This window comes from Actinia tenebrosa, unplaced genomic scaffold (genome assembly GCF_029948245.1).
Source record: "Actinia tenebrosa isolate PJP-AT-01 unplaced genomic scaffold, QUT_ActTen_1.0 PGA_scaffold3__52_contigs__length_22856419, whole genome shotgun sequence".
NCBI classification, from domain to species: domain Eukaryota; kingdom Metazoa; phylum Cnidaria; class Anthozoa; order Actiniaria; family Actiniidae; genus Actinia; species Actinia tenebrosa.
In genome coordinates this window covers 22,194,018-22,214,290 of record NW_028292580.1, presented here as the reverse complement: position 1 = coordinate 22,214,290, position 20,273 = coordinate 22,194,018, and the positions used below count along the sequence as shown (strand labels likewise).

General features: G+C 34.2%; 1 protein-coding gene across 2 annotated transcripts in view; it reads right to left on the bottom strand.

The window, feature by feature from the left end:
• The window catches only part of LOC116286540 (histamine H2 receptor-like), a 49,348-nt gene extending 29,385 nt beyond the window's left edge, over positions 1-19,963 (bottom strand). Inside the window, exon 1 of one of the 2 annotated variants that reach the window (XM_031693092.2) lies at positions 19,788-19,963. The gene's annotated coding sequence lies outside the window, so the exon portion shown is untranslated. Of the gene's footprint in view, positions 1-5,971; positions 6,093-19,787 lie in introns of those variants that run through there. The other variant, XM_031693093.2, reaches the window with a different exon arrangement.
• Between the last annotated feature and the right edge of the window lie 310 nt (positions 19,964-20,273).

The window sequence follows — 20,273 nt, the reverse complement described above, 5'->3', positions numbered from 1 at the left end:
TAGAATACCACAGTACAAACTTAACGGTAAGCCACGTCTAGAAGGAATTTGGAGTTGGAATCGGGAGGGAGAACAGAACAAGAAGGCAAAAGAAGTTGGCTCCATGCACTGGTATACTACATTGTATATCTTATACTACTTCGAAATTCCAACTATTCTAAAATCTAGAGCCGGGGATTTACCAGGGTGGACGGCGTAAAGCGTAACTGAGGCATGGTTTTACCTGAAGGCAGCCAATATATCAAATTTAGCTGTAGTTGATTTGTAAAGGAGGATGGAAATACCAGAGAACTCGGAGAGAAACCCTCGAAGTTCAGGAGATAGCAAGTCTACTCACATACGACACCAAGCATAAGAATCGAACCCTAGGCGCATGGGTTAGTGGCGGCGCTACTGAGGAACGCACAACACTTGCCCTTTCTTACAACTATCGATAAATACGTCATCTAAGCATTCCTAGAAAGTGCTTTGTGAATAGCTTTCTTTACAGTTAGGTATAAAGTCCTTAATAATGTAATAAAGACCACGGAAATTAATGTTTTTGCTCGAAGAATCTTTCAGATCGCTAAAGTATGTTTATTGGCGGTCTTGTTCTCGGTTTAACTTTTGATGGAGAACGCATTAAGAAAAAGAAAAGAAAAAAAGGAAGAAAGAAAAAAGAAATGCATTAGACCTGGCGCAACATCTAAATGAAATTACGTCTTTACTCGGAGATATTGAGAAAAAGCATCTTCAATCTAGATAAGGAATTCGTCACAACAAAATGGCATGGAGGGCCAAAAATTCATTAGCACTTGATAGCACTTGAGCCGACGAACAATAAACTTCCTTCGACCCAATTCAGACAAGTTTAAGATTAAGGTTGATTGCCAATAGTTTTTTTCTTGGCTTGTCGAAATATCGCCAAAATATTTCAAGGACAAATAAAACTTTATAAAGTAATGTTTGTATTTTATGGTGGTTTCTAATAGTTGATTGTAGGCAGACCTCTCAGAATGTTAGGAAAACCACCTTTTGTGCTAGATTTAAATATTTAAAGACTATCAGGACGAAATATCAGGATATCTAAACTAGCCTTGCTAAACTAGATGTGCCTATATAAATATCGATTTAAATAAAATAAAATAAAATGAAAAAAAGAAAAAGAAAAAGAAAAGAAAAGAAGAAAAAAAAAAAAAATAAAATAAAATAAATTTTGGAATTAAAGAATGGAATTCAAAGGCGCAGCTGAAAAGGGCAGCATTATTTAACCATTTCGACTACAAACTTCGTTTAAATCCACCAAAATAACTGCAACACTAATTTATGAGCTAAGTGCACTTTAACAGTCGGCTGTTAGACTGTGTATACCTATTCAATTCGTAATCAGACGATGTCTCGAAACAAGCGAGCAAAATAATAGCCATTAAGACCGATAGAGACATATAGTTCTTTTTTTCTACATTTTTAGAAACCTTCAAAATCTCCAAAAATACGCATTTAACATCAAGAAAGCATTCAGAAAAAACGAATATATATTTACCTCTAACAAAATAATGCTGCTGGTCGTAATCCAACTTGAAGAATATTCTTTTAACTTTGACGCAAGAAAATATTATTCGTAGCTTCTTAGCGCAGATTTAAACTGGCAAAAACAGTGCATTTCTATTGTGTATTTATTTTTTTGTTTAGAACGTGGCATTTCCACACCTTTCTTCGAGTCATCCCATTTTTTTATTTGCGCTTTAGGAAAAGCAGCTAGAAATGATCAGTTATTGACGATGCTAGGTAACATTTTTAGATCAGTAATTTATCTAGAAACCGCATTCTTGAGGAAAATTCATTCATTTATCGTCCTAGAAATATACTACTACACTTAGAAATGTAAGCCTTTGACTTACGACTTTTGAATTAAAGGAATTTAATCGTTTCAACAAGAGACTTGTATCAGTGCGTTAAATGAAATAAATAGTCCTTGCTTTACGAGGGTAGCACTTAATAGCATGATTTTTGTGCAAGGAGGAAAACCGGATGACCAAAAAACCCGGGAAAAAAAACCCTGCAGCAGAGGATAGAACTACTTTAAACTCTATTTATATAAAACATAGAGTCCGGTATAAATCGAACTAACACGCATGGTTGCATTAACGAGAGGCGAGCGCTCTCCTGAATCCTGTATGCATTTTACTTATGTTTATATTCTTTGATCCAAGACACGTACTGAGACTAGTAGGTTTTCAAAAATACATTTTACGCACCAAAAAGGCTAGCAATTAACTCTTTATTATGACTTGAACAGACGTGATTATTTTCCTACAGATGCGTTTCATTAAGTTAGAGACAACATTACTTCGGTTCTTTTATTCCCGATATTAATTCCTTTTACTGCTTCAATGAAACTGCCGACATTTTAAGCATATTATGGAATATAATTGTGTTCTATTTGAGGCATAGTCACGTATACGCATGCGTGCATTTTAGCACGTTTAACGAAAAATTTCATTTTCTCCAAGTAAAGACTCTACGGAATCTTTTTGGAGCTATATAAATCTTTGCGAGACCGAGATAACTATAATAATACTATAATAATAGTAGAGAGCATAAGAGAAAAATATCAAATGCCCTTGGCAGGATTTGAACCCACTATGCCCTTTCTTTGCGTACATATTTACGGTGTTCAACTTATCTATAGAGAAAAAATATCGCTCTGGGATCCTCACGAATACCCTACATTTCATATTCTGGCTGCGTTACCAGCGTGGTTGGTCCTTGTAGTGTAGTGGTTAACACATCGGACTAGAATACCGAAGACGTGGGTTCAAATCCTGCCAAGGGCATTTGATATTTTTCTCTTATGCTCTCTACTTCATTATATACACACCGAACGTATAATTTATTACTACTATACTATAATAATAGTATAATAACTATAAAAAAGAATTTCTCTTAAGTTTCAAAAACTGACCGTTTGGCTTCTTGAGTTTCAGTTCGGAAAGTTTGAAATCACGAAATTTCGAATTTTTTACGATCATAGCTTCAAGAAATTGTTGTTTTGCTTACAAAATACGAGCATGCCAAAGCACTTAGTTCTTTGTCCGTTTCCGGATGTTTTTAGATATCAAGAATTTTACCAAAGTGAAGCTAGCGTCGGATTGGCAGCGTCGGATTGATATTCATTGAGATTCAGAATCATTTCCGGGGGAGGTCAAACAGGTCATTCTACTAAAATCCTCTTTTTCCCCTAACGGTGGCAAAATCACAAACGAATTCCGATTAAACTTTCTTCTCTGATTTCTATTCATGATATTCTACGCTCTTAGTAGAACACACTGCCTATTCTCGACGAATTTACTGATTTTACTCTCAGCCTCGGATTGGACTCGTATTACAAGTCACGTTCAAAACATTCAACTGACAACAACAGACTGACGATTTAATTTTTATCAAACATTCAATTTATTCACTTCTAACCTTCATATAGTGAACTCGATTTTACTTTTAACCTTCGTATCGGAATCTACATTTCATGATACTGATTTTGCTCTCAGCCTCGGCCTCGGATTGGACTCCTATTACATCTCAGCCTCGGATTGGGATCGTATTACATCTCAGCCTCAGATTGGGATCGTATTACATCTCAGCCTCGGATTGGGATCGTTTTCGATTCAAAGTTGTTTTATTAACTGATATATAAGGAATGTTAACTTTATAAACTTGTTCTTGGAAAGCGTGATAGTCAGGGTAATCAATAGCCCGGCAAGAAACTATAGCTTTAGAATCCGTGTCCAATAATACGAAGCTTAATAAGTTTTGAACTTCGATTTAAAGAGATGTTTACAACTGCTATTTAAATATTTTTTTAAATACTTTTATCAATCAAATTAACCACGAATCAACAAATTTGCCATATCTAATGCCATCGCGATGACAACTGCAGGCGGCGATAATGCAAACTTACTAATTTGTACAAGTACTTACTAATTTGCACCCACGTATACAAATTTTTAGCTAATTTCCTCGAGCTTGAATATTAAAACTTCTTGATTAAATAGTTTCAACAAATGGCAAGGTGTTATGAAGTATAATTCTATGAGCCTCACACCACCTTGATTTCATGTCTGCATTGTTTATTCAGTTAAATGTGTTTCTCCATATCTTGTCAAGAAAGATACCTTAATGCCAGTGATCTTTATCAATCCACACGGCTCGTGTTTCACATCTAAATTCAGTTCCATTGCATGGAACAATGTAACCCGCGGGGAAGGGAAAAGGTCTTTAAAATGTTGAATCATATTTTTTAAATTTAATATAAAAACATGATCAATCCGAGGCTGAGATGTAATACGATCCCAATCCGAGGCTGAGATGTAATACGATCCCAATCCGAGGCTGAGATATGTAATACGATCCCAATCCGAGGCTGAGATATGTAATACGATCCCAATCCGAGGCTGAGATATGTAATACGATCCCAATCCGAGGCTGAGATATGTAATACGATCCCAATCCGAGGCTGAGATGTAATACGATCCCAATCTGAGGCTGAGATGTAATACGATCCCAATCCGAGGCTGAGATGTAATAGGAGTCCAATCCGAGGCCGAGGCTGAGAGCAAAATCAGTATCATGAAATGTAGATTCCGATACGAAGGTTAAAAGTAAAATCGAGTTCACTATATGAAGGTTAGAAGTGAATAAATTGAATGTTTGATAAAAATTAAATCGTCAGTCTGTTGTTGTCAGTTGAATGTTTTGAACGTGACTTGTAATACGAGTCCAATCCGAGGCTGAGAGTAAAATCAGTAAATTCGTCGAGAATAGGCAGTGTGTTCTACTAAGAGCGTAGAATATCATGAATAGAAATCAGAGAAGAAAGTTTAATCGGAATTCGTTTGTGATTTTGCCACCGTTAGGGGAAAAAGAGGATTTTAGTAGAATGACCTGTTTGACCTCCCCCGGAAATGATTCTGAATCTCAATGAATATCAATCCGACGCTGCCAATCCGACGCTAGCTTCACTCTGGTAGGTAAGAGGCAATTAAATCTGTATGTCCACCATAACGCTGACGACTCTCTTAAAGTGCTTCGTATTAGGACAATAACATGACTTTTGGAGATCATATTGTTTATTTATATTTGTGGCCCGAGTCGAATCATTTGCGGCTGAGCGTAGCGAGAATGCAAGTGTTGCTGCAAGGGCCACAAATGAACAATATGCTCAACCAAAGTCATGTTTTTATCATTATCATCAATGTACTTGGCCAAATTAAGCAAATGTTTCAAAGTTGCCGTACGAGGTTTTTGGAGTTGAATCTTTGGCGACCTGCAAACGTATTTGCGGCCAGCCAAAATCCATTATCGCCAGATGGGCGCGCGTTTTCAAGAGCGCAGTTTGTTGTTTGGCCTTGTATATTGATGACAATAGTTATTTAGGGACTTGAGATTTCTTGAAGTCTGCAGATCTGGACGAGATATTCGCTTAATTTGGTTGCACACATGAATTTGAAAAAAAAAATTAGAAATGGCTGTTGAGCTTCTCTTTCAAATATAACAGTTACTATAAAATGTCGTTATTCAAGTCTCTTAGCACTTCTGAAGATGGCAAACGTTTTGCCGGAACATGTTTAGTATAAACCTCAGTTTAGGAAGCGTAAGAAGAGATAACTAGCTAAAAACTAGTGTGAGCTGCGTCAGTGTTTCTAATGAAACAGTAATGATAAAAAGGTAAATCATACACCGTGAAAAGATGGTGTATAATTTACCTTTTTATCATTACCTTTTTCTCATTGGTTTCTTTTGTCTTATTCTATTATATAAACACTCCTTTCTACCACCTCTTTCTCGTTCACTCCGACGAAGGACTAGCGTCCGAAACGTCAGTAAGTTTTTTCATCTTTTCACGGTGTATAATTCACGCAGCGTAGTTTGTTATTTTAGTATTGTTAAATATTTTATCCTAGGCACTACGATCTCAATATTCTAATGCCAATACCTCCATGTACCACCACCATCACTGAACATCACTGTTGTCGTCTTCAAAGGAGGATAAAGGATGGATGAACTCCATTGAATGTGTTAATTGTCGATGGACTGATTCTTAATGGTTTTTCGGCGGTTTCTTATCATATCGACCACAACACAAAATTACAATCATGTGTATCACGCTAAGTGCCGGAGGTCAGCCCAGTGGCAAAGCCCTCGAGATATATTGGCCTGTACTTTACATGCCTAAACGAAGGATGCCGTAGGGAGTTTAGCTAAATAAGACATAGTATTGGATCAATAAAAAAATTACCTAAATTTAGCCTAGAATTAACCTAAACATTTTGGTAACTAATTATGGAAGCTGACTGTAGGGAGGCGAGTTTTATATTGGATATAGCATGGACCGAATCCACTTTGACGTACTGTTTTCCCATTCTCTCAAGAATAAGATTCTTTCTTTGACTGAGCTGTAAATATCTTCATGTGTCTTCTCATGCGCAGCAGTTAAACAAAGAAATGATACTCTAGGGAATGATATGTGGTCTGAAATAGGAAAATTTTATGCCTTCGTAGATTTGGCTCATTCTTCACTTTCACATCCCCATAATACTTTGCGTCTTTGAGGGGTAATCAGAGGGTAAAAACCCACTTATTTTGCTGAAGGCTGATTAGACAATGTTGACAATACCTTGTTTGGTATCCAAAAATAAAATGAAGAAGTAAAAAAACAGAAAAAGATAGAAGCCTTAAGACGTTTAAGGTAAATTTTAAACATTTTTTCGTAAGTCAATACATTTTCTGTAAGACCAAAACTCTTGATGATCTGTACACGCAAAAATAACTTGGAATAAACTGATAATCATTATTGTACAGATAAAAGCAGGTATAGTATAAATTAAATTAAGAAACCTTTCAATTTGGGACAGTTTTTTGATTGGTTACCTCCCAAAGACGCAAACCATTATGGGGATGTGAAAGTAGAGAATTGAATTACTGAAAATTAACATATGATAAAATGACCTATAGCGCGAAACGCTTGAACTATCTAGATATACCATATCAAAACTAAGAGGGAAAAACAATAATTAAAAAACAAAAAAATAAAACAATGAAAACAAGACACAGAAAATAACGATAAAGAAACAAGAAAATCTAGAACAGAAAAACCTTCTATGAAAAAAAAAAAAAAAAAAAAAAAAAAAAAAAAAAAAAAAAAAAAAAAAAAAAAAAAAAAAATCCATTAATCAAATAGAGAAATAAAACTACCAAACAAGCAAAAGTAAAAGCAAATATAAACACCTACTTGAAAGCACGTTGTCTTGCGATATTAGAACATTAGTAATTTAGTGAGAAAAAGGAATACATTAAAAGACAAAAGAAAAAGTTCAGCTTCAGTGATCTTCTTTTGTTTTTTAATATAATTCCTATCCCACTACATCACTAATGTTCTATTTTCGTATGACAATGTTCTTGCAAGTAGGTGTATGTAAAGCCCTTTTTATAAAGACCTTTTTAGAATCCTACGTAATTCTAACTTAAGCACATAGTCAGTCCGTGGATACCCTTCCGCCATGGATATAGAACGATTTCATGGGTTAAAAACTGATCATATCAAAAAAAAAAAAAAAAAGCTGAATGAAGCTATTTAGGTTAATGGAGAATAAAGTACGAATCGGCAACCAAAAAGGAAAACTATGGATCTTTTATGTTACCGGTACTGTTAACATCCAAGATGGCCGCCCGGCACTTTGACGATAGACACATCAAAGACCTAGAGTTTTTAAGTTTTGAGGTGTTTTTTACCAGATTGTTATTACTCAAAAATCGCCATCTAGACTTCATAATTTTTGTCTCAATATTCGTCTTATGCTTTCCTATGACGGATCATCATCATCATCATCATCATCGTCGTCATCGTCATCGTCGTCTTCCACGTCGTCGTCGTCGTTGTCGTTGTCGACAAATAAGTTGCAAAAAAATAAATTTACTGAAATCGTCGTCTTCCACGTCGTCGTCGTCGTTGTCGTTGTCGACAAATAAGTTGCAAAAAAATAAATTTACTGAAATTCTTTCCTATCTTACGTCATTAACTTAGAATGAAAAACGTATTCAGATTCATTTTTCCTTTTGTTTTTGATTGTCGGTCCGGTACAAAGTGCTATAATGTGTTGACCCAAGCTGAGAGCTTCCGCTCGTATATGCGCGTGTTCGTAATGGCTTCCACTTATTATAATCCGTCAGCTACATTTATCAAACATTGAATAATAGATCTTGGAAAACACTTTTGAATCTAGAGACTGTTGGAAGAGCAATTGGCAGCCAAGGAGAATATTTTTTTGGTTATGTGTATTGATATTAAAGAGTAAAAAGCTGACGAAAAATGGCGACACCAGATATGTTGACGAACGAATATTTAACGTTCTAGCTTTGATTACTTTGCTGCATCAAGAATTAAGTCCCTGATGTGCGAGAAGCTAAATCTGTGCTATGTCTTAATAAGCGTCTAGTTTGGATACTGTGTAGTCTTATTGCATGTAGCTTTGTTTAGTTAGAAAGTATGAGATAGTACAGTACCTGTCAGGTGATCTATAGGACCACACATTCAGTACATAAACTGATCAAATACACGAACATTTTGTTTACCTCGACATGATGAACTACATTCATATAAACGCCCACCAATTTAAGCCTGCTGGATATACGAGTCGAGTTTGCTGGCATTGTTCACGTGACAGACCACAAAAAGTAACAAAAATAGAATACGTAGACGTAAATGCACTACAGAAAAAAAAAAATCGTTTTAAAAAGTACATTTAACTAATAGATGTATTTGAATATTGCCACAATAAAGAGTTTGTTTTGAAAAATACTGCAATTATTCTTTGATACAACGAGGTGTCACAGTATAAATTACAGTAATAGTCTCTAATGTAGAACAAAAATATTTTTTAAATATATGAATTGTTATAAAAAAACAATATCTTGTATCATGATACTACGTCATTATTGAATAACCTTATTTGGAGATAATATGCTAGAGAAGGGAATGGAATGAATAAAAGCAAAGCAAAGCAAAGCAAAGCAAAGCAAAGCAAAGCAAAGCAAAGCAAAGCAAAGCAAAGCAAAGCAAAGCAAAGCAAAGCAAAGCAAAGCAAAGCAAAGCAAAGCAAAGCAAAGCAAAGCAAAGCAAAGCAAAGCAAAGCAAAGCAAAGCAAAGCAAAGCAAAGCAAAGCAAAGCAAAGCAAAGCAAAGCAAAGCAAAGCAAAGCAAAGCAAAATGAAAGAATATAAAAGGAATAAGAGACAAAGAAATTAGAAAGACAATAAAGAAAAAGAAAGAAAAGAAAAACAATTTTCCTTTACTGCAAATCACTCCAGGCTGTACTGATGAAACAACACCAGAAAAAAAAAGAATCCACAATGTTTTGGCTAAACTATCCCAAAATAGATATTGAAAATGAGAGTCTCGCGGCGTTTGCTTTTACGGTAATGCAATCCAAAGAAAGCCTTTTTAATGGCTAGATTTTTCAATGCTGCTGTGCGCGTTCATAAGATGCAGTTTTTTAAAATATTGCTCTTATAACCTACTTGAGTGTGAATATGTACAAAGTCCATTTCCCACAGCATGGAACCGGAAAACTTAATGGGAGTAACCCGACGGCTCTTTTAGCAATCAGGTGCTTTTCTTCACACTAGCCACGATCAAGTACGTGCCTCTTGTTAACTTCATATCAAGAAATTTTTATTGAATAATTCATAGCATGACTCACCGAATCTTTCGGTTTAATTTAATAGTAAATTAATCAGTCCCAACATAGCGTGAAAGTCTACAGTAATAAAAAATTCATCAACGAAGCTGAGAAAAACGGCCGAAAAAAGAAAACAAACTCTCCAACTGCGAGATGAAAGTCTCCAATTTTCTTTGGTTGCTTTTGTTGTTTTTGGTTATTGAAGGTTAGAACATTCCTTATTCAGCAATCCCGTCTTCCTCAGTAAATATTTTTATTATCTGAACCTATGAGCAAGATATCAAGACAGTTCATATATTTTAAGTGCTATAGAAAACGTACTGAAAAGACCGGGAATTGACTCCAAGGGGCGCTTAATTTACCATACATCTCACCAGCTCATTTTGGTGCTTAATTGTAAATAATATCGAAAAATGGAAAAAGATTGAAAAGATCAGTTTGACTAATAAGGACGTCACTTATTCGAATTCCAGACCCTCATGCGTGGTCAGTAGTGAATAGAATAGCATGATTATAAGAGGAATAACAACAACAACAACAAAATACTAAAATTAATAAGGAGCGGAATAAGATTTTGTCGGCGCGGCCTTGAAAATTGAGTAAATAAACCAGTTAGAGGAAATAGCATGGTGTGTTAAGAGAAAACTTTTTTTTTTTTTTTTCGATATTGAATGTTCTGAGTAGAAATAATTTCTTAAGGAGGAAGGAATGGAAGATAAGAAAGAGAGAGGAAAAAAAAAAAGGAAGAAAGAAAGAAAAAAGAAAGACAAACAAACGAAAGGTAGTAAGACGATTTCGGAAGTAAATTAAAGTGATAGGAATACAGACGGGATTCAAAACAAAGAAAACAGATGGAATAAAATAAAAAAGGACAAGAAAGAGTTATCTAAAACAAAATCAAAAAAGGAAGGTTATTTCGCAGGTAAAATATATTAAGAATATAAGTTAATAAGTTAGTAAGTTTTAACAAACTGATTGAAATAAGCCGCACACTTATAGTGAAGGAAAAAAATGAAGAATAAAGAAAATGCAAGGATAAACAACAACAACAACAACAAACAAACAAACAAAAAATCAAACAGACAAAAATAAAAACCAAACAAAAAATTTAAATTTGTGCTGCCATTGACAAATAAAAGTTATTATGCAAAAAAGAACTAGTAATAATATTAATTTATTACGAGGAAAAAATCACGCCTTAGTATTTATACTTTTTACATTTTGTTTACTTGATCAAAAATGATATTAGAGGCTGTAGTGGCATCGATATCTCGATCTGACAATGACTCTGGAGTTATTGCAAGGGCTCTGTGTTTAACACTAAGATATAGGAAGAACAAGACACCTTAAATTAATGTAACTTAAAATCTTGTTTCACAATCACTTTAGTTTCTAATAGCCTTAACTTTATTTCGATGTGTGAAAAAATTATGAGAATATTGAAAAGTTGCGTGTTAGATGGACAGTAAATATCTATGAATAATTATCATCGGTAATAATCAATAATCATATGATGATAGCTTGCAGTAATTAAGTTCATTATGTCTGGGAAGAATGTTTTGTTACGCTTCAGTGAAGTAAAAGCGATATTAAGAGATAAATCTGTCAATTTGTACCATAAAGAGTCGATAAATTTTTTGGAACTGCAATCTTATCGGCTTAGTAACCGAAGCTTATCTTTTATCGCTAAAAAAATCTTTCAAAGGAAGAGAAAAATTGGATTTGCAAGATTTTTCGGGACGCTTTAATTTTTCCTTCGCCAATCGTTTTCTTTTTGTTCTTGACTTTTTCTATTTTCTCTTATCTTTTTTAGGCGGCAGAATCAATTCTGTTCGATGCTTTCTGACTAAAACTTAGTTAGAGCTTTCATTTGATAATGACCCCAAAATGCTATTCATTTCGCCCTGGGCTTCCGGCTTAAAAGAGAAAATTGAAAATGCATTAGATTAACACGGGCTGCTAAGTTTCGATCAAAACAATCAAAAACGAACGAAGAAAAATCGTACGAAAGTAGAAATCGTTTTGCAGTAAATCGCTTTGAACATTTGATTACCTCATTTCCAGCAACATGAACACCACTCGGTCTATTTTAAATAGTTGTCTACTTACATAATAATAAATCTTTGAGCTTTCTTCTCTTGCTCTCCGGAAGCTTTTGCTCGTGTCCTTTTTCATCTAAATGATGGATAGCGTGGTCATCGACTATATATACTACTTCGAGCTTGATAATGACGTCATTATATTTGACGCGTGTAGTGAATTCCGACTGAGTTTTTATGTCAGTTCATGCAGAGACAAACAAGAGTATGTGGCAAGGAGTGCCTTTGAGATATATATTGCTAAGGAAACTGATTTTTAGTAAACCATATTTATCATTCGTATGACCAAATTGCAAATATGTTCGAAAGCTTGGAATTTTAGGCGTGAAACTTTGGGACAAGGACGGAAGACTTTTTACTGATCTGATTGTAACTACCTCAGGACATTCGTTGGTTCGTTTGAGATATGTAACTTAGCTTAATGGAAACGATTTGAATATTTGAATTAAGCATATTCTAGGCCCTGCTTTAAAGACAAAGTAAAACACTACTGCGAGCGATGAAAGGCTTTTGTAGTGTAGTCTTTTTTAGTGTAGGCTATTTTTAAGACGCATTCTTAGATATCTAGCATGGTCAAAATACAATTCAATGACTCAAAAGACAGTATTTATAATAAACTATGGCATGGGTTGTGAATGGGACAAAACTAACACAGGAGGGATGGTTACACAATTTATATTAAACTTAAAATTAGGAAACAAATTGCATCACAAACTAGAGAAAACATAAGCTGAGGGATACAGACAACAGGTTTCCAGACACGTACGCATTCGCTGCTCGACAAAAATACTGCAATATAATTACTAAGAAAGAAACCAAACAAAACGAAAAAAAAAAAATTTAATTAACTAAAAGAGAAACAAACCAAAACATCTCAATTAAAAATAAACTTTATACCAACAAAGAGATACTATTTGAAATATTTCATTATGTTATCTATCAAAGAGTTGCTATCTGAAAACATTTGGAAAATTGAATTGAAATCATCGTTATTATTACTTCATTTGAAACGCTCTTCCTTCCGGTTGGTTTAGTTTTCGATTATAAAAACTCCCTAATTTATAAAATAGGGTCAGTTTTGAACGACGCCATTTTAAAATTAGTTAACAGTTTTTTAAAATTATAGAATCGTGTATAAAAAAGACAACCCGCGTTTAATTTTGTATTATTTAGATATTAATAGTTTTTCATTCTCTTCCATCGAATCACCAGATACACACGAAACCATTGCTTAAAAAGAAAGAAGGAAAGTAAAAAGAAAATCTACTTACTAAAATATGGGACATACATGTGTGCAGAAAAAGATATAGAATCGATGCGACTTGATCAAAAGCTTGAATCGCATGAAATAAAAGAAGTCTTATACCCCATTCACACCTAAACGTGTTTAGTTAAGCTATGTTTTCATTAGGAAAAAAATTGAGAAACTAGAAACCTACAATATAATAAAACTTTCTAAAATATTATCAGAGCAAGACAAAGGATAGTTTACATGCATTATTTCACCAAAAATTGTGCAGTGTTTGTAGATAGTTTTCCAAACCTGTTTAGTTAAACCACTTTAAAACATGTTTAAGCCTTTGTGAATGGGGTATTACCTGGTTGTTTGTTATTCTGTTGCGAACGTAAGTCTTAAAAATCGGCATCGCTTTGCGATTCGTGCGATATCGTTTTACTTTGTCGAGAAATTCAACGTGGAATTTTTCTCGTGAGTCAACAAAGTTTCTAATGATGCTGAATGTATTTCGTATTATTACCATGGGGATTCTCTGTTTGCATTCTACTAGAGTGAATGAGAGAGTGCTTATTAGAGTGAATGAGAGAGTGCTTATTTCTATAGCGCACTTATCCTATGCTCAAAGCGCTTATAATATGCGAATACTAAATGCCAATTCAAAAAAGAGAAAGGAAGAAAGAAAGAGAAAATGGTAAAGTAAGAAGGAGAAGAACGAAGACGAGTAAAGTATATGAGACACCAAGTATATGAGATTTTATTTATACAGACGGTGGTTCCTCTCATAAACACTTTTTTGCATGGAAGCCGCGTGGAAAGAATATATATAACATATACAATAAATATAATCAAAATACGATATAAGAAATTAAAATTAAGAAAGCTAAAGAAGCTACTTATTTAACAGTCGGCTTTCCTAATAATAACTTTTTAAAAATCTTTTTTGAGGTTGATGACTTTAAATTATGAGGTAGGGACTTCCATTTTTTCGCACCTACATATAAAAATGACGCTTTATAGAACTCGGTATTTGGGACGCGAGCAATCGAGAGAGAGAGAGAGAAATAAACAAGAAGAAATTAAAAAAGAACTGTTTAGATGAATGTTTTTTCCATATCTCATCAGCATTTGTTACTTGAGCCTTTGTTTTCGGCATTAAATAATCAAATTTATTTCAAAACCACTGAAAACATGTTTGAAATCCTTTCACTCACTCAGTACCCCAAGGCAAGTTCAGTTATCAGTTGAAGTTTTTTTGGATGCTGAATAAATTAACAGGGTATAACCAACAAGTGATAACTTTCATTGAGTCTAGTACACGTTGCGTGCACGTGATTTGAGGCTACTTTAAGCTGCTTTCCCCTCATTTCTTAGACTGATGCATATTTGTAATTACGATTTCTACTCGATATGTGCAATGAGCCGAAGTCTCGAGGTGAATATAATCAATTATGATAATTATGATAATTATTGTTTATTTTATCATTGTTCAGTTATAATTAATTTGCCATTATTATTATTATTATTGCTCAGTTATTATTTATTATTATCATTATTGTTACATTTCAAGTAAATGACTACTATGGTACTATGACCATATATCACCATCGTCATAATCATCATCATCATCATCATTCTCACCATCATCACCACCTCCACCACCTTCATCATCGTCGTCAACATCGTCGTCAACATCGTCATCATCATCATCATCATTATCATTATCATTAGCATTATCATTCATTTTTAATAATATTATTATTATTATAGAAACATAAAAAATAAATGAGACTTTTGCAGTAGTTTTCATATTTGTGGTAGAAAAAGTACATCATGACGTTATATTGAAATGAAATACAGTTACATTATTAGCACAATTCCATGATGGTCTGTTCTGGTAGACTGCATACCATAAATCTGTGAAAAGCCTTGTAAGAAATTGCACAAATTAGTAAGTTCAGTAGACCTCAGTAAACCGTATGCCTACAAACCTTAGCACTATATTTTACAATTTTGTTAGTTTAACTTTTTTACGGATATATGCTTTGCACTCTATACAACAATTCAGTTCAATCCAGTTTTCATACTATTTCTCTCGATTCTAAAACACAGGTTATTTATAGTTTATTTACAAAGTAAATCAATTTAATTAAATTTGACATCCCGATATTTATCTATTTCGATACAATTCAGGCCATCCTTAGTCTTAATGTTTAGGTTAGCGCACGTACTGAGACGGCTACGAATTCAATCTCGATGTTTTTCCTAAGGGGCAATTACTATTTCGATGTATAGTTCACTTTATCTATTGAATACTTCGTTCTTTCTTGAAAATGCAAAATGCATGTGAGATTGAGGCCTAAATTTCTTGAAGCCTTGATAAAAATTTCCGTTTGTAAAATTTTCCCTTAGGCCAAGTGATGCGCCATTATCCCCAGACGTTTTTTTTAAAAAAAACTGTTCTACTTCAATTTTTCTTTTATTTCGATCATTTTCATAAAATTTCTATTTTCCCTGCTTTTTGAAACGTTCTTTTTCGGTCCTTTTTAAATTTTTGATCTTCGTTCCTATTTTCCCCCTTCAAATAATACGCAGTTATAGCTGAGGAAACCAAAAAAGAGGATTTAAAAAAAAGAAATGAGAGAGGGAGAACCAAAGAAAATCGTTGTTGTACTATTCATTTTTTGTTTTTTGTTTTTTATAGTGTACTTTATTTTTTGTATTATTTTACAGTTGTATTTTCTTGTATCTTTTTTTTTTTTTTACTTTATTTTCGCTGCAACAGAATCAGAAGTGATCGAGTTCATAGACTATCATGAACACGTAATTACGATCGTTTTAGGTTCTGTAAACAAGCGGTCAGGGAATAGAGTGAAAACATTGAAAAACATTCAAGTTTTCGTGCTGTGATTCACTGGACAACGAATGCATACGTCGATCACATCCTCCCCCTCTTCCTCTTGACACATAGTCTTGATATACCTCTTGAGCTCAATTGATAAACAAGGCTTTGTCATGATTTGAAGCACCGTCCTTTTAATCAATGGGGGAGGGGAGGGGGGGGGAAACAAAAATCAACACCATGCAATTGACAAGGGGAAAAAGAGGGGGAGTGGGGAGGTCCATGAATAGGTTTTCATAAATGAAGCGAGGTTGCGATTTCCAAGTCTCTCTCGATCAGTCACACATCCACCCTCCTCCTTTCCTTCCCTCCTTCTTTCTTTACCTTCCCTACTCTCTCTATTAGAAAGGGGTCCAGAATTAAATAAATAAGCTTACCAACTTCTTATTTGTGGCTTAAGAAAATGTAAGGAATAAAGACTCGGAAAAAAAATAACGTGCTTAATTTCATAATCTTTAAAATAGTTATATATTAATAATTTTTAAAAGTAGTACTTACTGGATTTTATTTTATTCTATTCATTTATATATATTTTTCAAATATTGCAATGCGCTTGTAATCATTTTAAGGAACAGACACAATAAGAAATAAATAATTATCAATATTATTAGAAATAAATAATAATAATAATAATATTAATATTAATAATAATAATGATATAAAATGGTTACTTTAGAAACGAGTTTCTAGTGCACGAGCGGCTTGAGTAATTCAGAACTTCGAGGCAATTGCCGAAATCAACAAATCTCATAATGGTGAATATGATACATGCAACTTTGAGAAATACCGCTGTGTATTTTGATTGCGGACTCATGTGGCTCTCATTTCATGTGACAGAGCACAGACGACGACGTAGTTCAATAAAAACAACAGCTGAAGCTATACGATATTCCGCATTACAAAGAAACCCGTCCAAGAATACGACAGATTTTGATAAGGGCCACTTATCTAGAACACAGGTTTAATGTCACATCTTGTGGTAAGATGTTTACGAGCACAATGCCAGATTAACGTTCTATAAAAATAGATATATTTAAATATACCATAAAAGAGGCTTCCCCTGTGAAGTCGGGAAATCTGCTACACTTTTCTAATACTTGTCTTCTCAAGTTTCTGTCAGCATTACCGTAGCACACTACGTGGCTGTGTGGGCGCAGAAATTCCTAGTGTGTTTAAGGGTGAACTAGCTACTGGATGATAATTCGATTCAACTGTACGTGTGTGTTGTGTATAGAGCGTGCGCATGTTTGTTGTTGTCGTAGCATATCGCAGTCGTAGTAGTATTAGAGAAGAGAAGAGAAGAGAAGAGAAGAGAAGAGAAGAGAAGAGAAGAGAAGAGAAGAGAAGAGAAGAGAAGAGAAGAGAAGAGAAACAACAATAAAGCTGGTAATAATAGAACATTATTTATGTGACCAAGTAATTGAACTCAAAGTCGAAGTCGTATTTGATCTCGCTTTGAACATGCCTCTTCATGAAACAAGTTCCACTTTCATGGTTAACTAGTTTGTGGTAATGGTGACGCAGCACAAAAACGTACAATATCCCTTTTAAAGCGCTATTTATATCCTCTTGATATCTTATGTTTTGCACTCTTTCTCTGATAAACCGACGTCTACTTTTTGATATTCAATATCAGAGTACAAACACTTGTTTATAATCCTTCGGGGCTTTTTACAGGTAGTTATCAGTATTTGACACCTGCGCTGTGGCGAAATTCAAATTACGGCAAAAACCCGCATATCATTTATTTTGATTCGACTGTGAAGTGCTATATAGAAAATTTAAAAAAAAACCTATTTAGGAAGGGTTTGACTCATGAAGGTCTAGTTATAGTGCATCTACTTTTAGCGTATATGTTTCTGCAAGTGTAAACTAATAAAACGAACAAAAACAAACAATCACCGCGATCTCACACAACAAACGATCGACTTGTCTTGTCTTGTGTGTCGTTTTGCAGTGCTCACGAAATTCTAAAATTAGCCTTAGATGATTTTGCTAAATTATACATGGATTAACTGTAGGCTTAAAAGGAGTTTAACCTGTTCTTTAGTGGCATTATAAAAACCCATTAACGTCTAATAGTCTTCGAAAAAAGTCAGTGAATCCTTTTGTCACCCCTAGATACATGTCTTAAGAATATACTTATGTTTTCCGCTTTTATTTTTATTTTTTTTCTTCTGGTAATACAACCCTTAATAGACAATTTTCGAAACATTTAAATACCGCTGTGCACCTCGATCACGGACTCGTTTAAAAAGGGTTCACCTCATTTCAGTGTCTAAATATTCCCAAATATCACCGGCAAAGTAAAGAATGCACAACTTCAACAATACAAACACTTTGAAATTCCACGGACCTTCACTGAAATACACTGAATATTCAAAGTATTTCCATACCAAAAGGAGGCCAACCCCGTGTCTGCATAGATAACTCGAAAACTGGAGAATTGTCATATTTATTTCATATCCTATGGGTTCTATGGAGCTAGTTTACATAAAACAATTCAATAAAATTTACAGTACAGTAATTTTACGACATTCTCTGGCTTTACTTTTCAAATCTCTTACATTTTATATAGCTTTTATTTAATTTTCTAATGATATAACTCGTTCTGAGGACTGATTTCGTTGTTCGAAGATGTAATCTTTAAGGTTACTATCAATAGACGTCACTACTACGGCTAATATCTGTGTTTTGAATGAGGGAAATTCATGTTTCCGACTCAGGCAATAGGGACTTTAAGATTTGCAAAATCTACGACGGCGACGTCAACCGGAAGTGTAAATATTTTCTATTTGGGGATCTTTTCATTGGAGATTTCCTTTGTAAACATTGTTGTCAGTAAGGTCAACTCATTCACAGGAAAGACAAAATTTGAAGGCGCGAAATTCCAAAGTGAAGTTGTTTACACTTCCGGTAGACGTCGCCGTCACAGATTTTGCAAATCTTAAAGTCCCTAATAGCAAGGCCAATCACCATGCACCGTTGCACTGTATCTTGATGTATATCATAATATTTTGTAACCTAGCAAACTTGGTGTGAAATAAAGTAATTAGTTGCAGTAATATTTATTTTCCTGATTGGAATTAAAATCTTGTCCCACAAACAACTACACAATATCTGTTTTGAAGAGTACTATAAGGATTACGAGACAAATTTCATTTATTCTCACAGAACAGTAAACAATAGAAACAATTTATAATCAATTTTTCGCAATTAGAGTTTCAAATTCTGAGGTATTCCAAATAATTTGTTGAAGTTGTCTGACATAGTAACGGTAACTAAGGGGAGTTGGAATTATGAATTAGAATTTGGAAGCTATATATAGAATATATCGTAGGAATAGATAGTCATATAGAATACTTCGATAACTTATTTTTAGTTGTATGTTGATTACCCCCTAATCAACTCAAAAATGTCACGTGACAGATAGTAAGCTGCATTATTCCAGGTTTTTCACAGCTGGATGAATGCTAAATTCTTGGGCAACAATGATTTTTATTTTTGATTACAATGAAACTCAACGTCGAAGAAACCAAATAAAATAAACGATAAAGATTATTAATTATTTTGTAATAAAAACTATGTAGCTCTGCATCTTACGTTACGTTACTATGGTTTTGTGGTCGGACAAATAATTCTATGGTCGAACGAATATCCTTGTTTAAGTACTCAAGCTACGAACTTCTGTTAAATATGATTTTACTCTTGCTTCTATCGAAAGAGCGCGCTATTCAACTTAACAAAATAACCGACAATTTTTACTTAAACAGCCTTGATGACAGCATGGTTTTCTTTGCACTAAGCTATCTACAATACACGTAGAAGAAAAAAACCTACCTCTCGTAAGATATTCCCAAATCCGTAGAGTTTGTCTTAATGATTCCACTGCGCTCTAACAGCTATAGTTTCGATTGATAGTGCCTCAAATGGCAACCACTTTATAAAATGTGTATTTCGACCTCCTATTGTAAAATATCAATAGTTTTATCTAACTTCAACTGCTCCCCAGCTTGAGTCAAACTACGCAGCTGTGAGTCACCAATTCACAGCTCTAATGAAGCCTTTTCAAGCCACAGGCAAGCCCAGATAGCACACTTAATTCAACTCAGATCCCTGGGGGCTTAAAACAACTGTGAATAGTAACCTGCAATAACTTGTCATTCCGCCCGGGGCATTTTTAATTCATCAAGTCTTAACGAGTGAGATTTTAGATAATATGATGGGAAAAATGTGGTGAGAAGCACATCCGCAGAGAGCCGAGGAATTCTGTTTATGAAAATAATCTATTTTTTAAAAAATTCTTGAAGGGATAAAATTAGCAAC